The 18,970-nt window shown below is 40.2% G+C and overlaps 1 pseudogene; it reads right to left on the reverse strand.

The window, feature by feature from the left end:
* Window positions 1-14,432, reverse strand: part of LOC140938347 (uncharacterized) — a 26,069-nt pseudogene extending 11,637 nt beyond the window's left edge.
* Between the last annotated feature and the right edge of the window lie 4,538 nt (window positions 14,433-18,970).

The following is an 18,970-nucleotide window of genomic DNA, read 5'->3' on the forward strand; positions in this document are numbered from 1 at the left end:
TGTTATTATCGAGATCCAAGTATTCAAGTTTGTGATAACTTCCGTCCACCCAGTACAATCTATTGGTGTCTTTATCAAGTGTTAGACCGTTGGGCCAATGCAATACGGAATCTATCAATACACTTCGCTCTTTACCAGCCATATTAGCTTTCTCTATTTTCGGATTGAAACCCCAGTCTGTCCAGTACATGATTCTATGAAAATAAGCAAGAAAAAGGAAAACAGAGACACAATCAAGTGGAAATATTTCTCTTAAAACTTGTCAAGGAGGAATCAGGGCATCGAGAGTTTTCAACATAAATTGTACTTGCTACCTGCCAAAGTATGCAATGGGACATAGGATTCTGATGGGCGAACATTTTACTTCTCTGAAAATGACTGACAGTCTAACTAGGACTGAAAAGCCTGAAAATTTCTTTACAGTTGAAAAATCTTGAAGGGACGGTACAAATAGGGTTACCTAATTTGCTTTCTTTTTATTATAGAAGACATAAATCCCACATTTGGAAGGAAAAAGTCTTAAATTTTTGTCACATAGACTGACAGTTTTTTATTGGAACTTGTACATGTATACAGTAGTATGGCTGTCTGGAAACAATTTGCAATGATTAGCATTTAAATCATTCAGGGACAGCCATATTAAGGGAACCATGAAGGACACCCTTTCAATTCGGTCGCAGATGTATAATGATTAATTTACGTTGACGTGTTTCGAGAGCCCTACAAAATGTTCGTCTCTGCCATGCCTGTTTGTAAGATCCTGTGGATTCAAGAACCTACAGCGTTATCAAAACGAACAAGTTTTGCTTGATAATGAAGAGTCTTTAACACTAAATGCTTGTCTAATTTCTATGTATGTGCGGTGTGTTATTAGCGGAACATGTTGCTCGTTAACCTAGTTCAACGACGTTTTTTTTTCTTTTCCTATTCTCTTGTTGGTGGTAGGGTATTTTTGACATAAGTGATTAACAGTCATCCCAATACACAGTGTCAAGAGAATATGACAAAGACATTGTCATTCTCTAAGTGTTGTAAAAGACATTATACAGAAAAGGAATTCAATTCTTACGCCTTACTGACATCTAATATAATATCCCTCGGTTGGTCTAGACCACTTGCTATAAGAGCTTTCCGATAGGAACCATCTAGTTTAGAGACTTCCAGCTTGTCTGTTCCCGTATCAGTCCAGTAGAGGTTCCTTCCGACAATATCCACGGCCAATCCATCCGGCGTCTGCACGTTTTGGCTAAACAAGACCTCAAACATAGAACCATTCAGAAATGAACGAGAGATCGTATTCCTTGTAACATCTGTCCAATACACTCGGTCCTCTACGAGATCGTAGCCAAGGGCAACGGGTCGGGTAATTATGCTTGCTGATAAAGGCAGTTGTACACGCTGTTGGGGATCATGAGGAAGTACTTTCACTATTCTACCATATGTAGCATCAGCAAACAGCAAAAACTGCTGAGGAGCTAGAATGAAGAAAAAAAAAACACTGATAAAATATTGTTCTTTCATGTCGATAGGTTGCCTTGTACTTTGAAATGAGTGTTTATTGACCAAGCATGGTGTCAAGGTGGCTGGGTATTGGCCAAAAAGTACAAAATAAGAGCGGATAAAGGGGACTGTATTATATGAGTAAAACCAAAATCACTTTGTGCAAAAAAGCGGTTGATTCCAACCTCGTCCCCAGGACGTTTCTGTTCCATTTTCTAAAAAAACTGGCCCTGGGAAGGAGGTTTAGCATTAGCATTAGCATAATGGCGGCCGGCCACACCTTTCTGAGCTGCTCTATCTTAGCTCTATTTCTCGGCCATTTGAACGTTTTCTCTGTGAGAACCACTCTCTTGCATCGTCCAAGTACCCAATTGCCTTTTGACGTGAGCGTTGGTGTAAGCATTCCTGCGTTTTCCTACCGTAAAGCTCCGTTTGGAATCGCTGTTCGATCTGGCACGAAACACGGCCGAGGCAACCGTCAGTGAACCGCTACCTGAATGCCAGAATTCCACACAGTGCCAAGAGCCCTAGTAGCTTTCAAGTGAGCCGTCTGGCCCTACGTGGAGATGTTCATAGCAATCCGGGCCCTGCTCGTAAAACTATGCCTTCAAAATTCCCCCGCAAGGAGTGCGGGAAAGCAGTGCGAAAGAACCAGGACGCCATTTTGTGTAGGGAATGTTCTTGTTGGTCACATGCTAAATGTCTCCAAATGTCAAGGGGTATTTTTCATTATTACCTAAGCAATCCTGAAATCGACTGGATCTGCTCGCTGTTTTCATTGCCCCAACTGGGAGCTGAGGATTTTATGGACGCCCCTGGACCCTGTATTTCGGACACCGCACCAAGCATGGTAAATGGAAATGAAACTAGCCTGTCTTGGAATGACTCGGACACGCGGACTCGTTATCCTGGTACATGGCTAATGTTAGTGGATACTACAAGTTTAATCTAAAATTAGCCTACTTGAATACCAAGAGCATCACCAACAAAATCGATGAAGTGAAAGAGATGCTCGGAAAGAGAATGTCTGATATTTTATTCATCACCGAATGTAAAATTGACTCTACGACCTCTACAACACTACTCGCCCAACCTGGCTTTAGGCTCGTACGCAGAGAGCGAAAGAAAGGCGGCCGAGGATTTCTTGGTGTATTTCAGAGCTGATTTGTCTGTATATCGAGGAGCTAAGCTTGAACCTAGGGAGGTGGGATCTATATGTTTGGATGTCAAGGACGTTAACAATGGCCGCTTTCTTGTTTGCGGCTGCTACAGATCGCCAGGCAAATGCAATGAGTTAGAATTTATGGCTTCGATGTCCAGCGCAGCCGAACTGATGTATAAAACCCGAAAGGAACTCCTTTTAATTGGGGATTTTAACCAAGATATGTACACGAATTTTGTCGAAAATCTACTTCCTAATAAAAATCTAGTTGATTTATGCCATCGATTTTGCTTCGAAAACAAAATAACGGAGCTCACACGGGTAACAGATAGAGCAAAGAGCTTACTTGATGTTATTCTGGTCAGTCACGCAGAAGGCTACACAACTTCGGGTAATATGCAACTTGGTTTAAGCGATCACGATCTGGTCTTTGTTGTTGGGAAAAATAAATTTTCACACCCAAAGCCACGCTTAATTGAATATCGCAGCATGAAGAACTTTGACAACGTGGAATTCCAGTGACCGAGTTAAAAAACGCTCCTTGGGGCACGGTGTGTTGTTTCTCGGATGTGGACGATATCTGGGGTCACTGGAGCGCTCTCTATAAGAACATTCTTGACCGAGATGCGCCGGTCAAGAACAAATGGGTGCACAGTGATCAATTACCCTGGATCTCATCTGAAATTCAACACGCAAATTGCCTGGCGCAATCGGCTCTTTAAACGCTACAGGAAGAACCCAACTAACAATCTCTGGGTTGCGTATAAGCAACAGCGTAATTAAGTCATCTCACTAAACAGAAAGGGTATCAAGGAATTTTGTAGTAATGCAACATCTAATGCGAAAAACTCTGGGGAGTTCTGGCAAAAATGAAGCCATCACTCCCTAACTCGTCCCTCTCCAAACAGAACAGTGTGACATTAGGAGAGGATGGCAAAGTTCTGACGGAGCCCAGTGAAGTGGTGGAGGTGTTCAATAACTACTTCGCGTCGGTTGCTGTACCTGAAACCCACCGCGGCAGCGTGGAGAATTTTAGTGATCACCCGAGTGTTCTTGAGATTGAGTCAAGACAGGTGTTGGAACACCCATTCACCTTTGAACCAGTAAGCTCCAGTTATGTGAAAGAGATTCTGGATAATTTAAATCCACGAAAGGCGGTTGGCGCCGACGGCATTTCACCGCGTCTTTTGAGGCTCTCGGCACTAGTCATGACCGAGGAGATTACACGCTTGAATAACTTTTTGATTGCTAATTGCTCTTGGCCAGACGAATGGAAGTGCGGCAATTTGACACCCTTGTTCAAAAAAGATGAGGAAACGCCAAAAGAGAACTATCACCCTGTGTCAGTCCTCACGGCGTTGTCAAAGGTCTATCAAAAAGTTATGTACGATCAACTTTATCACAGTTTCTGTCGCCACTTGTCACAAAACCTCTCTGGATTTCTAAAGAACTATTGTCCGCCTTGAGTTTGATGTCATCCTATCTACTGGGTCGTAAACAGAGGGTTTGTTTGCATGGTGTGTGCTCAAGTTATTTAGAGTTGAGGGCGGGGCTTCTACAGGGGTCCCTCCCCGGGCCACTATTGTTTCATATATTCATAATTGACTTGAATTACGCGGTCTCGGACGTGCCTTTAAGATTAAACGCTGATGACACGACTCTGTAGGCATCAGATGTTTCGCCCATTGCCCTGCAATTTGTTGTGAACCATGGTCTCAGCCGCCTGTCGGAATGTTTCGATATAAACTATTTAAGCAATAGACCACACTTTCTATGGGTTTACCGGCGTGATAACCCACGCGGGATGTTGGGAGAACACGAGAAAAGCTTGTAAATCACGAGCCGAAGGCGAGTGATTTACAAGCTTTTCGAGTGTTCTCCCAACATCCCAAGTGGGTTATCACGCCGGTAAACCCATAGAAAGTGTGGTCTATTGCTTTTATAAAATAACTTTTAGTAGAATGGAGTATTTTAGGTAAAAAATATGGTTCTAGTACCGTGATCAAGTCACGTCTTCTCTCTAAAGTCATCATAAGCCAATCATAACTCACGATTTAATGGCGTTGAACTTTCTCAAAACTCAGTTCAGTCAAACAACAAACAGCAGCACTTCAAAACAAGAGTTTTTGCACTCATTACATGATAACTTATGAAAGCTGTTTTACAGGAAAAGTCAACACATATTTATGCGAACGTTAAATGAAAGAATACGTTCATGGTTTGTTTACTACAGAAGTAGAAATTAATTGAACATCAGACTGTACACAGCTGTATTTTGTTGAGTCGATCCGTAAGAATTTCGTTGTTACAGACGGAACTGGCAGCTATTGTAATAGAGGACTTCATTCACTTTTAACAAGCCGCAGTGGTTTAAGATCTGTTTTCTGGACTTTATTATGATCAAGAAATGCTGCGGTAACGACGTGGCTGCATTTGCGAAGTTGTCGCATGTAACTTTATATGCACGTACAGCGACCGATGGAAATATGTCAGTGGTGGAGAAAGGTTTCTTTGCCGTAGCCACATATTGGCGTTAATATTTGTCGATTCGTGAAGTGAGGTGGTTTGAGGTAGGTTATGGCATCGATATCACCGAATAATTTGTGCAAATGTTGGAAAAAACCAGCCCGAAACTCTGACATTTTTCATCATCGTTGGCAGCTTGTTTACAACTTACAGCGGCCGATTTTGTACCATATCTTGATCAGAGATCTCTTTTTGGAACAATTTCTTTCATTAAGAAATTTAAGTTTTAGATAAAATAAATCAAGAATGCTAAAACTATCCGTTTTGTTGCTTGTTGGCACATGGTTAAGTTTTCCTAGAGACTTTCTACACCAGAAATTCACACAGTTGTTGTCTTTCTCTGCGATTTGGCATCGTCGTGAAATGTAAACTGTTTTCCAGCTTTGTACTTTATAACTTCTAAAGCTATGGCAGTAGCGAATTGTGCTCAGTAATAAAATGTGGAAACCAACGCTTTTAATATTACGAAGGGCTGAGTAAGTAACTTGTTCTGTTTTTTAGCCTTTCTAAAATCGTTGTTTGCAGATCAATAGCCGGTTTTGTTTATGGCTCGTGGTCCGGATGCCTTTTCCTATGGGTTTACCGGTATAATAAACCATAGGTTTTTGACCAATCAGATCACGCGTACTATCTCAGTTATTTTATAATTGTTGATAAACAATGCCAAGACGTAAGCCCTTCCGATCGGTCTTTGCAAATACGATTTTGACTTAACTTTGATTGGTTCTGGCGTTATTAAACTTCCCTCTATTAGAATCTTGGGCGTGGAGCTTGATAGCATGTTAAACTCTTGATAGAGCATATTTCTAGTCAGCTAAAAAAGGAGTCTCCGAATACCGGCGCACTTAGGAGAATTAAGCGTTTTGTACCTGTGGACGTCATATATTTTACCACATCTAGATCTAGAATACTGTAGTCCCCTCCTGTTAGAGGAGGGGAAAGTCCAGGCCAGTGAAATTGAAGACGCCAATCATTATATATTAAGGACACTGACAGGGCACGGGAAATCATTGTCTTATCAAGAAATCTCAAATATATGTAGGTTGGACACTTTAGAGTGTAGTAAAAAGCAGCAATCTCTGATCCTATTATTTAAATGCATTAGGAATATAGGGCCGTAATACATTAGAGACTTTTTTAGCATAAGAGAAACGTCTTACAATTTAAGAGGAAATGGTGTTAATCTTTGCGTTCCCAATTTAATCTTAATTTTATGAGGAACTCTTTTACTTACAAGTGCTCGCAGCTATGGAATAAACTTCCAGAAGATGTCAAGCTGGCCGATAAAGTTAATATTTTTAAGTCTAAGCTAAGATCAATTCAGCTGTAATTTTTATATTTTTAAATTTTTTTTGTAATTTTTATAATCTTTCATATTCATGTGTACATAGATTATAGATTATATATTTAATTTTTAATACTAGATATGATTACTATAATTTGAGATTTAATGCACGTTCGTATTTTGAACGAGCACCCGTGCTCTTATTGTTATTGTTATTGTTATTGTTATTGGGTGATGCCCATGAGGCACGGAAATCACATCTTGCCCGATTGGGTAACCTTTTCTGTTAATTAGTTAGGTGAACTAGTTAGGTAAATTTACATGGTCGACTGCGCAGTGTGTTTTTCGTGAAGCATTTTGCTGCAAGATTTATCTCTTTTTCTGATTATCTAATCATTCAAAGCAATTTAAAGTCAATTTCTGCAATAAATCGTAAAGTACCTTCACAGGTTTTTCCATCGGCCGTGAGATTAAGTCCATCTGAACATAAACAGTTTGCTCCAAGTGGTGTTAGCAAGCAAAGCTGGCTACATCCTCCATTGTTGTTATTACATTCATCTGTAACTGAAAAGAACAAGGTATATTGTGTCATAATATAAAGTCAAACCTGCATCAAGCGGCCACTCAAGGGGAATGGCCAACTGACCGCTTAATGGATGAACAGGTTTAAGAAACGTAAGAATGTATAAGAAAGAAAGCCGCGACCGTTTAATAGAGGTAGCCGCTTAATATAGGTCAGCTTTACAGTAATCAAGGGACTAACTTAAAGAAAGTGACCACTTAATGCAGGTCCGCTTAATACAGGTTTGGCTGTAGACAGTTAATATTTTTTTGGTAAATACGTGACTGCAAAGAGAGTTACACGCCCGCCATTTTTAGGGGATGACGAAGGACCTTGGCCGGGTCTTGGGTATTCATATCAACCGCTAGTGATCTAAGATAGTAACCTGACGTTTATCGGACAGCTCTTTTAACAATCTCCTCAAGGTCGTGGCCACTTGGATAGGTAAACTGCATTATCTACCGCTGCCGTCACTAATAGAAAATATCCCCTTCTAGAGACGGGTTGGGATAAGCGGTATTTATTTATATGCCCAAATACTAATACCAATCCTTGAATTACGCAACACTGACGGACATATTTGGGTTGAGATACCTGGCGTAAACGTGTTATTCACGTCATAAGCATGAACAAGATACGGTCGAGATTCGGTGGACAGTATTTTAACGACATTCCCCCCGTTTGGTCGATCTGCCCGGTAAATTCCATTATAATACTGGCTTGTCCAGTAGAGATAATTCTGATTAAGTGCCAATCCAAACGGGTGACGCAGGTAGACCTGACTTGAGATAACTTGTCTTCGAGTGTTAGTTGGAAACTCGTACAACTCGAGCCTGTCATAACTTCTATCTATCCAGTAGAGCCAGTTTCTTTCAATGTCAAGAGCAAGCCCATTGGGATAGTACAGTCCTGAGTCGACAACAGTGACTCTGTTTTGACCGTCCATATCTGCTTTCTCTATCCTTTCGTCAATTCCCCAGTCAGTCCAATACATGAATCTGCCAAGCGGTAAAAACACCTCTCTGTGAATATTTTTAGTCAAGATAATACAACGGATCAAATGACGAGCATTAAGTGCCGAAGATGGAAACAACCCACAACATTCAACGTACATTTACAGTCAAACAATTCCAAAATATTATTGGAAATAAGATGTATAACAGTTTATATAGTTTCTTTATTTCAGGAATATGTCGTCTATTTTCAGTCATTAGATGCCAAAAACTAGAATTCGCAAAACACATAATCTTATTAACTCAAGCCAGTTTACTCTTACGATATAACTGTAAAGCACGACAATGGAATGAATTCCAGGTGAACCAATTAGCGAAGCACTAGCAAAAACCAAAAACTAAAACCTATATCATACCCTCTGGTGACATCCAAAGCAATATCTACTGGAATTTGTAAATCCTTATTAATGAGAACGCGCCTGTACAAGCCGTTCAAAGTTGCAATCTCAATAGTAACTTCCGTACTGTCTGTCCAGTATATATTCTGGCCAAACGGGTCAACCGCAAGTCCATGAGGACTCTTAATGCGAGAGGACACAACAATTTCCTGTGAAGATCCGTTTAAAAACGATCTGGATATTGTGTTGTGTGATACATCCGTCCAGTATACTCTTCCGTCTTGAAAATTAAAATCCACAGCCACAGGCGATGAAGGAGGTGTTTTCAGAGGAATTCTAAATGATGTATTGTAATGAAAAGGCAATTGCATTTGCATGATGTTCTTTCCAGCAACAAATAGAAGAAAACTTGAGAATTCTGAAACAAGGAAAAACATTAAGAATCTTTCTGTTAAAGGGTAGGGCATAACAGCTGCGGAAAAAGCCGTTTATCAACTATAAAACTGGAAAAGATCATGCAACAAAAAAAATTTGGCATTGGTGAGAAAAATTCAGATTACTACCGAATCATAATTTTTTGGATTGGGAGTTATTATTACAGTAAATTTGCAAATTCCAGTAAGTGTACTAGTAAGTCAGCCGACTCTCGTCTCGAAGGTAAACGCTGAAGACTTTGATTCACAATATTAATTTCTTTTTATACCACTACTTATTATACGCTCCCACAAGCGCAAAGTTGAGAGGGAAACTGTCGCATTTTCTCAAGACCCGTTCAACCACCCTTTGTTCCGGAAATGATAAAGAATAGAAGGAAATTTATTAATCTAACTAGAGAAACGTGAATCGCAGGACCTCGAAGGACTTCGGGGGAACGGCAAGAAGCTGAAAGGGCAATAAAAGTCAATAGGGAAGAAAATTTATAAATCTAAAAAACTTTAGCTATATAAAGAAGCAAAACAAAACTGCAATAACTAAAAAGAAAACTAAACAAAAAGAAAAAGAAAAACAGGTACCGGTATGCGTACTGCCCGTTTTCGAACACAGGACCGTCAACGCACCGGACCCTTGGATAGAACCCCTAGAACCCCTAGAACTTCGGCTAGCGCGACCTGTATAAAGTTGATCGAGCCCTATTAAACATGAATTCAAAGATATTTCTCAGAAGAATGACTGTTGTTTTGACAGTGAAAACTCATCGTAAACGAATTTCATCGCATTTAAAGAACGAAATCCCAACCAAGCCGATACGGTATAAACTCGTCTGCGAGCAAAACGTGTTTTGTTACCGCGATTTTCGCTCATATTTTAAGGCTAATTATCCAAAATCGCTTTCATTTGCATTTGCATTCAAAATTCATTGCAAAAAGCAGTTACCGACTCCTAAAACGGCCAGGAAAAAAAAGCAAACCGATGCAAAATACTCTTCGGTGTTGCCCTGAAACACATAATGCTCAGTGACGTCACACACTAGATGACGTCAGGGAGGACACCATCGCGATATGTACAAGTATACAAATATAGATGAGCTGGCCGACTTTGCAGGTCCCTAACATCACGCGCGGTACACGCGCCTCGTGCTTGACGAGATTATAATCCTAACGAGTAGCGCCTCGATCGGAATTACGCCTGCTATGTTTTGCTTGCTACCTGTCTGACACTTCTTCCCATCTAGTTCCAGAGGCAAGCCATCAGGACAAGCACACTGAAATCCATCAGGCGTCAAAAGGCATAGGTGACTGCAGCCACCATTGTTCACCTTGCATAACTGGTTACCTGGCAAATGAAAGGAATCAAGCAACTTAGATATATCTTATGTGATGGCCTTAATACGCCAGTTTTTGAGAATCGTAAAGAGCTATAGTTACCTGCAGAGGCTGGTTGTCGCGAAGGGTGTAATAACGCCAATCCAAAAACTCGGTCGGACGTTAGAATACCAAACCCTCCAAGATAAGCCGCAGTTGTCCAATTAAGTCTCTCAATAGAGTCAGTATTCCAGTCGCTCCAATAGAGGACGCCGTTATACACAGTGAAGTCAAAGGGAAGCATGTTTTGGGATGGATGAAGTTGACTTGCTATTATTCGTCTGTTGTTCCCATCTAAGTCAGCAGAATCAATGGCATTCATCCAGGCGTCAATCCAATAGATACGGTCTTCTAAATAATCCAAAATTATGGCAATTGGCCAGTTTTGAACGGAGCTGGTTAAGTCAATAAGGAGAATTCGATTTGTGCCAGAGAGAGTCGCTCGCTCAATTTTGGGTGTCGATCCCCAGTCTGTCCAAAACATCAACCTGAAAAGGATTAATTTCACCTTTTTCTACAACGTTCGCTAAAGCCATTTTAGACCTGGAAAGAGGTTGAGATGCTTATCGAAATATTAGAATTTAAGCCCGAGCCTACGCCATGCCCAACCCTACCTGGTTCAAGTCTTATTTGAAAAAAATCGTGACGATTTTTATTTGTTTGTTTGTTTAGTACTTCTTTGCATAATTATTTCTTTACCCACAATCACAAGCAATACCTTTATGTACCAAAAATGACATTTCCTCCTAAACACCCTGGGTGAGACCAAAATCGGCAATTTGTACTTCAAGGCGAGATAACGAGCATCACAGTTACTGCTCCTACGGACTGTTTTCTTAGTATTTTTAACTTTTAAATTGCCTACTCGATTCTCTCTCAGGCTTCCTTTACACGCCAACCACGAGAGTCTTAGCTTCTCGTCGAAGAATGCGAGTAAGTATTCGATTGTTTTCTAGTCTATTGCCTAGTCAATGCGTTTGCACCGGTTATCATATAATGATCGCTTATATAATTATTCATTCGTTAAAGGTGCATTTCAATTACGTTTTGCACTTTGCACCATTGCACTCTGCCACTAGATTGTTGCGTGTATTTAGAATCAAATTGCTTACCCTTTCTTTGGATACAAAGCTATTCCTCGTGGATGCTCTACCGCCTCTGTAAACAGCAACTTTCTTAGAGAACCACTCAAGGAGGCTACTTCCACTCTGTGTTTACTGTAGTCTGTCCAGTAGATCAAATTGCTTTCCCATTCTACAGCAAGACCGTCAACTACACCGAGGTCATCTGTAATGATATCGTCAGTTTCTCCAGTTTCAAGGTCCATCCGTTGAATGACATGTCGATTAATGTCGCTCCAGTAGACGGTTTTCTCCTTAACGTGTACATCGAGAGCGACTGCTCGACTGAGGTTTGACACTAAATGAACGATTCTGGAAGTACTCAGCTCGAGGGCATTAATTTCAGACGTCGCACTGTAAATGATGCAAGGATCTGAGCAGTTTGGTACTCCTGAGTCGAAAATGATTATAAAATGTCACTCAAAAAGTGGACAGGGCGACTTAACCAGTGTGATAAGCAGCCTGTTCGAATTTATATTCATACTCATACGCATACTCATTCTCAGTAAACACACAGAAACACTGCATTCTGAAGAAAGATGAAAAAAAAAATAATTCCTATACTTAAAGGTCTCTTTGTTTAGCTTGCGTACTTATGATAAAGAGGATAGCACACCCACGATAGTAGTCAATGCAATGCCCACGGTTTGTTCTGGGAACTTTTTAGGTCCCATAAAACCACATTACGTAAAAGGACTGTGACACGGGGCCTGGAAGACGAACCCTACTAGCTATCCGAGACGATGTTCTGCCAAAAGGAGATACCACACGCTGGACACCCAACCTCAAAACCCCCAAAACTAAAAGACCCAAACGTCTTATTTTAAAATGCTTGTTGGAGAGGATACACTACCCTATCTGTATAAACGTTTTGGAACTTTTCAGTGGCAAGTATTATTTAATAATTATTAACAAACTAAGATACACAGTATGAGATACCCTCAGAGCAAGCTCTCTCGCGAATCTCTAAGATCGGCCTGAGAAAAGCGAAAACAGTCATCACCCCAGTCTTCCCCCCCAACAATAGCTTTAAAATAGGGTCTCACTGGAGCGGAGGAAATCAAGGTTAACGGTACAAATTTTGCCTTTTCTGCGGGTAACGGTAGATGTCTCGCCGTTACTTTTTACAGTCTTCATCCGTTTAAGGTTTTAACTACCTTTCCGGGATAGAAAAAAAAGGCCAAAATAGGCTTCAAGATACGGAAGCTCGTAAAAGACAATATTGACACTCTTTATATGAAAAATTGTGACTAGAGGAAAAGTTACGGTTACGGTTAATTTCTTTAAAGACAAACTCACGGTTAAGAATGTTCATTTTCTACTACATGTAGACATATTTTTTTTACGGTTTTAATTGTAACTAACCACAACGAACGAGCATCGAACCACAACAGAGCTATAATTTCTTAATCTATTTGGAAAAAATTATGCAGCGAATTACAGAGCAAATAATAAAACAAAAACCGGCTCACCCCAGCATAGCACGAACTATATGGTTTTTTCCATCACTGGACCATTTTTTCGCCACATCTAGGACTGCAGGGCAGACCTATTTTTTCTGAACTAAGAATGCCATAGCTCTTACTTAGTTGTCTTTTTTTGAAGGGTATCTTTTATCGGATAAAAAAGGCTTGGTATCAATTAATACCATGGATATTTTCAATAAGAAATGATTGGAATATTACACGCACCTTCCGTAGACATCAGCAAGAGACATAACAAAATGGCTTCACATAAACAATGCCTTATCATCTTGATCGGCCTTTGTGTCTGCCTCAGGGTAGCTGATGTGGTGAACAGTTCTGTGTCTCTGCAGAAAAGAAGCAAAATATTTCTTATTAGAAATTAAAAAGACATATAATCGTGTTTTGCTATGTGGAATGTACTCTGATGGTAAGCAATGGTGATAACTGTATGCTAAAAAAGTGCAGTCCGGATGATGACGTAAACAACTTTTTGTACTCGCTGTATAACTAATATAAACAAGGTGAAGTGATATATTTGCTGTCTGCATAAACATGTGTTATGGGAAAAATGCCAGGGACTACTTCTATACTGTTTTAAGGATCTTTTTTTTTTTTTTCTTCTACCAGGCAAAATGTTGCTATTCAATGACGAAGATGTATCAAATATGGTGGGAGTAGAGTTAGAGTAAGGGCTAAAACAGATGATATGGTCAGGATATATTTTGTACTTTGTACTTTGTACGCCTGCGTATCAAGCGTTTACGTTTGGTTTCGGAGCAAAGAAAGGCCGATGAACAAGATTTTTGCTCTTTTACCAGGGCCGTTGCTAGCATGAGGCAAGACCAGGCAGTTGCCTCATCTTGATTTTGGCCTTTCTTTTTTTTTCTTTTTTTTTTTTTTGGAAGAAACTTCAGCTCACTGAACAGGCTAAAAGCCTGGTCCAGAACAAGCATGGCTAATGCGAGGCTGAACGGGCTTGCTTTGGCGTACATTCATAAACCAACGGAAATTGACGGCAGTTCGTTCTGTTTAAAGAGATGGGATGCCTCTGGCCACACGCAGATTGCGTTAGATTTCAGTAAAGAATAAACGACGGGGAAAAAAACTTTCACTTTTCTAACTGAAAAGGGAGAAGTTTACTACTCTTAATCGTGAAAGTTAGTGACTTCTTAGTCCTACAAGTATAAGAGATGGCAATATTATGACATGGCTGTCTCAAAGTTGAAGAACATAAGCGAGAGTGTATCGAAACAGATAATTGATAAGTGATCGTGATTCTGTATATCATCTAAGAACTAACTTCAAAAAAAGTGTTAAAATCCATAAACGTTGGCTACTTTCGTGGTTTCATTTTATTGTTATAATACGTGTCACAACATTTCAATACTTAAAAATGCAGATGGTCATTAACTTGGCACCAGTATCGCTAAGCGATAAAAAAGTGAACTTCTACGCTTGCCCAAGATTGACTTTTGTGAAGAAAAATTTCGCGGAAAAGCTTTACAAGAGCATTTCTGAGCCTCTAGATTTCAAAATTTTCTGGTGAGGGGAGGGGGGGGGGGAAGCCTCAGACCCCCTAGCAACTCGCGCCTTCGGGGCTCGAAACTTGCCTCGTCTTGTTCTGAAGTCTGGCTACGGCCTTGTTTACCCGCTCCATTTTTCTCCCGGTCTTTGCTCTCGTTCCTGACGTTCTTTGCTCCGAAACTACATGGAAACACTTGCTACGCAGGCTATTTGTACCACGCTGGTTAGGATGAATGTTCAACGGAACGAAAAGGAGCATCAAAGATAGCTCTTTGATCCAGGGAACAAAGAATTTGTTCTTACCATAATTAATTTATGGAACCCCACTCAAAATTGAAAGACCAGCAGACCGCTTGACTAATCTTTTAAACGGTTTTGCATGCAAATGCTGCTGATTCACGAAACATTCTCATTGTACTAATTTCCCCGCTCGTGAAAACAGAGAAACTGAGACCCATTTTTTTTATCTGATTCAACTTAAAGGGGCACTTTAGTAATTCATAGCACACGTCGCCATTTTAAAGCCTCGCGAACCTTGACTTAATTTGCGCTCCGGAGGGAACTTGACATTAGATATTTCCATATAATAACATAATTTGGAAAATGCTTATTGTGAAGTAGAAGAAAAATGCATCGCAAATTGCTGAATTCCACCGACGTCCTCGATTGATGCAAGTATTCAAAGAAAAATGGACTCGTAATAAATAGTTATAACCTCATCTCGTGTGGTGTAGCACTGTTTAAACTCCCAAGACTATTAAAAGGATTGCAAATAGTTCAAGAAATGTCTTAATGTCGAGCTTAGAGAGAACGAAGTGTTGCTCTTTGAAAGATAACCCCTCAAATTCGAGCGGCAAGTAGCTCGTGATGGGGGATTTGTAGTATTATTATGTATTAAGTTAAAAGAACAAGTAAAGTTAAGGACGTTTAAGGGAAACCCAAAATTAGTTGTCATAGTCGGTATGTTCAATTAACAGTAGGTGAAAAGCAGAAGTCAGTGCTTGTCTATATCATTACGTAATGGTAAACGTACTTTCAGGGTTAGAAAAATCAAAATTTGGCAAACCTGTATATTCCCTCTTGAATACAAACTTGGGGGAGCCAACCAACTACGACTGGTACAGTCGGAGAGTTTCAGAAATTTTTGAGTTGTTCCACAAGATACAAGACAATGTATATTTAGTTTTGTTTCTCCCAACTCCCACCCCTTTTTGTAAAGCAAAAGTTTTTAATTGGCAAGGGGCTTACGATTGTTATCGCCAAAATTTATTCATCGCTCACCCGGAAATGCGGAAGCTATTTGACACCTAGAACATTCTCAGATCATGATAGATACTTGCGGAAGTATATAACCGGCCTATTATAAGGGCTTAACTACGATTATATTTACTGGGATCATTAATGTGAGGCAGAAGTTCAAAATGTTGAGACAACCATGAACCGGAAGTTTCAGAAGTCATCCAATTTGAACACCAGCAGGTTTCACGTTGGTATTGACCTCAACTTGGAGCTTTAAAGGGCTTGGAGATCTTTGATCGCCTTTCATGCGAGCGTTTTGGGGCTGTATTGGAATAATCTTCGGTCTCCTTTTCTCCACCAGCATTTTCGATCACTCTACTAAGCCCAGGAGGGGTACTCTGGGTTTCTAGTAACGGGGGATGATCGAGGGATTTTTTCGGGTTTGAAGTTATCGATTCCGGGATTTTCTTGGCTAGGAAAATTTGGCGAATATTTTCTTTAGGTGGCTTGATTAAAGTAGGGATCTTTTTCAGGTATTCAAAACAATCTGAAGATTCGTGTTTCCCGGGCGGTAGTTCTGCAAATAAACAACAACCAAACTTGTTTTCCTTTTTGGAAATTTTTAAGGCTCGGAAATTCGACATTTATTTTTATGTATTTATTATCTCCAGGGATTCACCATCCAAATGCCTCTTTCACTGTAAAAAATAAAAATGTTAGTAGTAATTGACAGTTAAGATGCAGAAAGGTCAATAATTGGAGATATCTACCTGGAGTTTTGAAAACCGGGTTGCCTGAAATCTTAAGTCAAGTCCAGCACATTGCAGGCAATCTTTTAAAACTTAATTTGCTTAAAGCCCTGATACTTTTAGTGTAAAAATAACAATCTCGCTTTTCAGGACTAACCACCCTCACCTCTTAACCATGGGCTTCAAATAACTTCCTGGAAGTGACAGAAATCAGTGCAAATTCCAGAAAATTTGCACGAGGGGGGCAACAGTCCGTCCCATAGGGACGGGCTGTTGCCCCCGTTGGCCCAGATAATATTTTTTGAGGGGGGCCTCCGTCAAACTAAGTGTCATGTTGTTGCACAGACACAGGGCTATCATCTGGTATGCATTTGGGGTAGCCTGGTTAAATTCCAGGGGGGTGGGGTTGTTGTAAAGACTATGCTTTGTGCTAGAGTGCAGATTCGCTGGGTTTTTGTACCTGGGCTTACCCCTGTCTTTCAAAGCTCAATGTCTCCCTCAAATTAGGGGGGGTTGTGTCTGGCTGGGTGTCATGTTGTTGCACAGACACAGGGCTATCATCTGGTATGCATTTGGGGTAGCCTGGTTAAATTCCAGGGGGGTGGGGTTGTTGTAAAGACTATGCTTTGTGCTAGAGGGCGGATTCGCTGAGTTTTTGTACCGGGGCTACCCCTGTCTTTCAAAGGTCAATGTCTCACTCAAATTAAGGGGGGGGGTTGTGTCTGGCTGGGTGCCATGTTGTTGCACAGACACGGGGCTATCGTCTGGTATGCATTTGGGGTAGCCTGGTTAAATTCCAGGGGAGTGGGGTTGTTGTAAAGTTTGATGTGTTTTTGCACTCTTATGCAGTTTGTTTGTGCTGTTTGCATGCAAGCAATGACCCACCCTGTTGATAATGTTCCTAGTCAGCAAGCAGTTGAACTGCTGGTTTTAGGACTTGGTATTGTTGAGCAGTGTTGGCTTAGATTGTTTTTGGGAGACCAGCTTCAATTAAAAATGGGGTGAACTGGGGAATTGGCTTTGCAATCGGTGACACCGACACTAAAAATTGCTTCTTAAAATGCCTTATTTTCCAGATTAATGAGGAAAACTTCACTTTTGTTACTTTCAAGACAGATGATTCTATCAAATGGAAGCTCATGTATTCAATAATTTCTTTTTGAGGTGAGATTTTACTTTTCAAGTAACAAGGGCCATCAAATTAACAATCAGTGTGAGAGACTGACATTTTTTAGTAGCCCGGTTTTCAAAAAACCAGGTATATTTATTTGTTCACTTTTTTTGGAGGTGGGGGGGGGATTTTTGGTCCCGTGACTTTTTTGGGTTTTGTTGCTGGAGCCCGAGGGATTTTTTTCGGGTTTTGATTTTTGCCCTCATTCGATCACCCACGTAACTTGAAATCTGGAGTAACCCCCACTGGCATTGTTTGCCTATAAATCAAAAGTGACTCATTTAGCCATGACGCTCTTCTCGTCATAAAGTTTTGCTTTTTTACGTGATGACGGCGAAACTTTGCAAAGAACAAAAAATATCAATCGGCAATAATATGAAATATTCAGATTTCATTAATGATAAATATTTTTTGCGAAGTTAGCGCTTAAAAGAAACCTATATATTGTTCAAAGAAAATCACGTCTAATGAAACATTTTTGCTGATATTTTTACTGAAATTTCTGGTACCGGCTATTATTGTTATGAATATGGCAGAGTCCGTAATTCAAAAGTCGTTGAAATGCTGTGAACTTGTTTTGGAATTTCAAAAATAAATTGCTCTGAGGGAGAACGAGCTGCCAGTTCGAATTTTCCGCAGAAGTAATTCTAGTGTTTGCTTATTCTTAAAACGAAGCCTACTACCTATCGTGCTATACTTTAAAACGTATTTCTTAGTTTTAGCTGAGCATTATGAATTGCTCTAAATCTTACCCTTAAGTCGAATGACTTGTTCACCGCCTTTTTTTAACCTTAGCAGTTTTGGCTGAAACTCCTGCTACTGATACATTTTGATCTATTGCAAGGCATCTTTAACGGCTTTATATTGCTGTCATTGCATCCAATTCAAGAAAAGGGTATTGGAATTGTACACTTCCTTGTATCAGCGATCAGATAGAACTATCGAGCACCCTTGTTTATGGCTATGAAAATGACAATGATACCCATGCTTGCAAACCGACCTGTGTTTATACCCTGAAACTGCGCCAAACAATAGGCCAAAGTTTAGACGAAGGTCTTAGAGCAAGCAAGCTTGTCAAGAACTATAAAATATTTTGAATGAATAATAAAGCAATTGTTGAATTTGGGTTTCGTACAATGTAAAAATTGTGCAGATCTCAAAGGTGAAACTGTTATCCAAATCGGCCTTCAGCTTAGCCTACGCGTAGCCGTACCCTTTCCCGGGGGAAGAGTGCGGTTACACCTAGACTACCTTCAGCCTCGGTCAATAACATCCTCCTCGATCTGCATAACTCTTCACATCCTACTAAGCCTTATTCAATAATTGCTAATTACTGGCTACCCATAGGACCGACATATCAGTCATTGTCAGAAGTTGGCACTGTCCTTTATTTTGTCGGTAATTCTGGAGTAAGAGAAGATCAGTTGCTGATACAAATTTGGCGAAGTGGACAAAATTTCAGCGTTTCTGATTTTACTTTTCTTCATGATGATTTGACATGATAAACTTAAT

This window comes from Porites lutea, chromosome 5 (genome assembly GCF_958299795.1).
Source record: "Porites lutea chromosome 5, jaPorLute2.1, whole genome shotgun sequence".
Lineage (NCBI taxonomy): Eukaryota > Metazoa > Cnidaria > Anthozoa > Scleractinia > Poritidae > Porites > Porites lutea.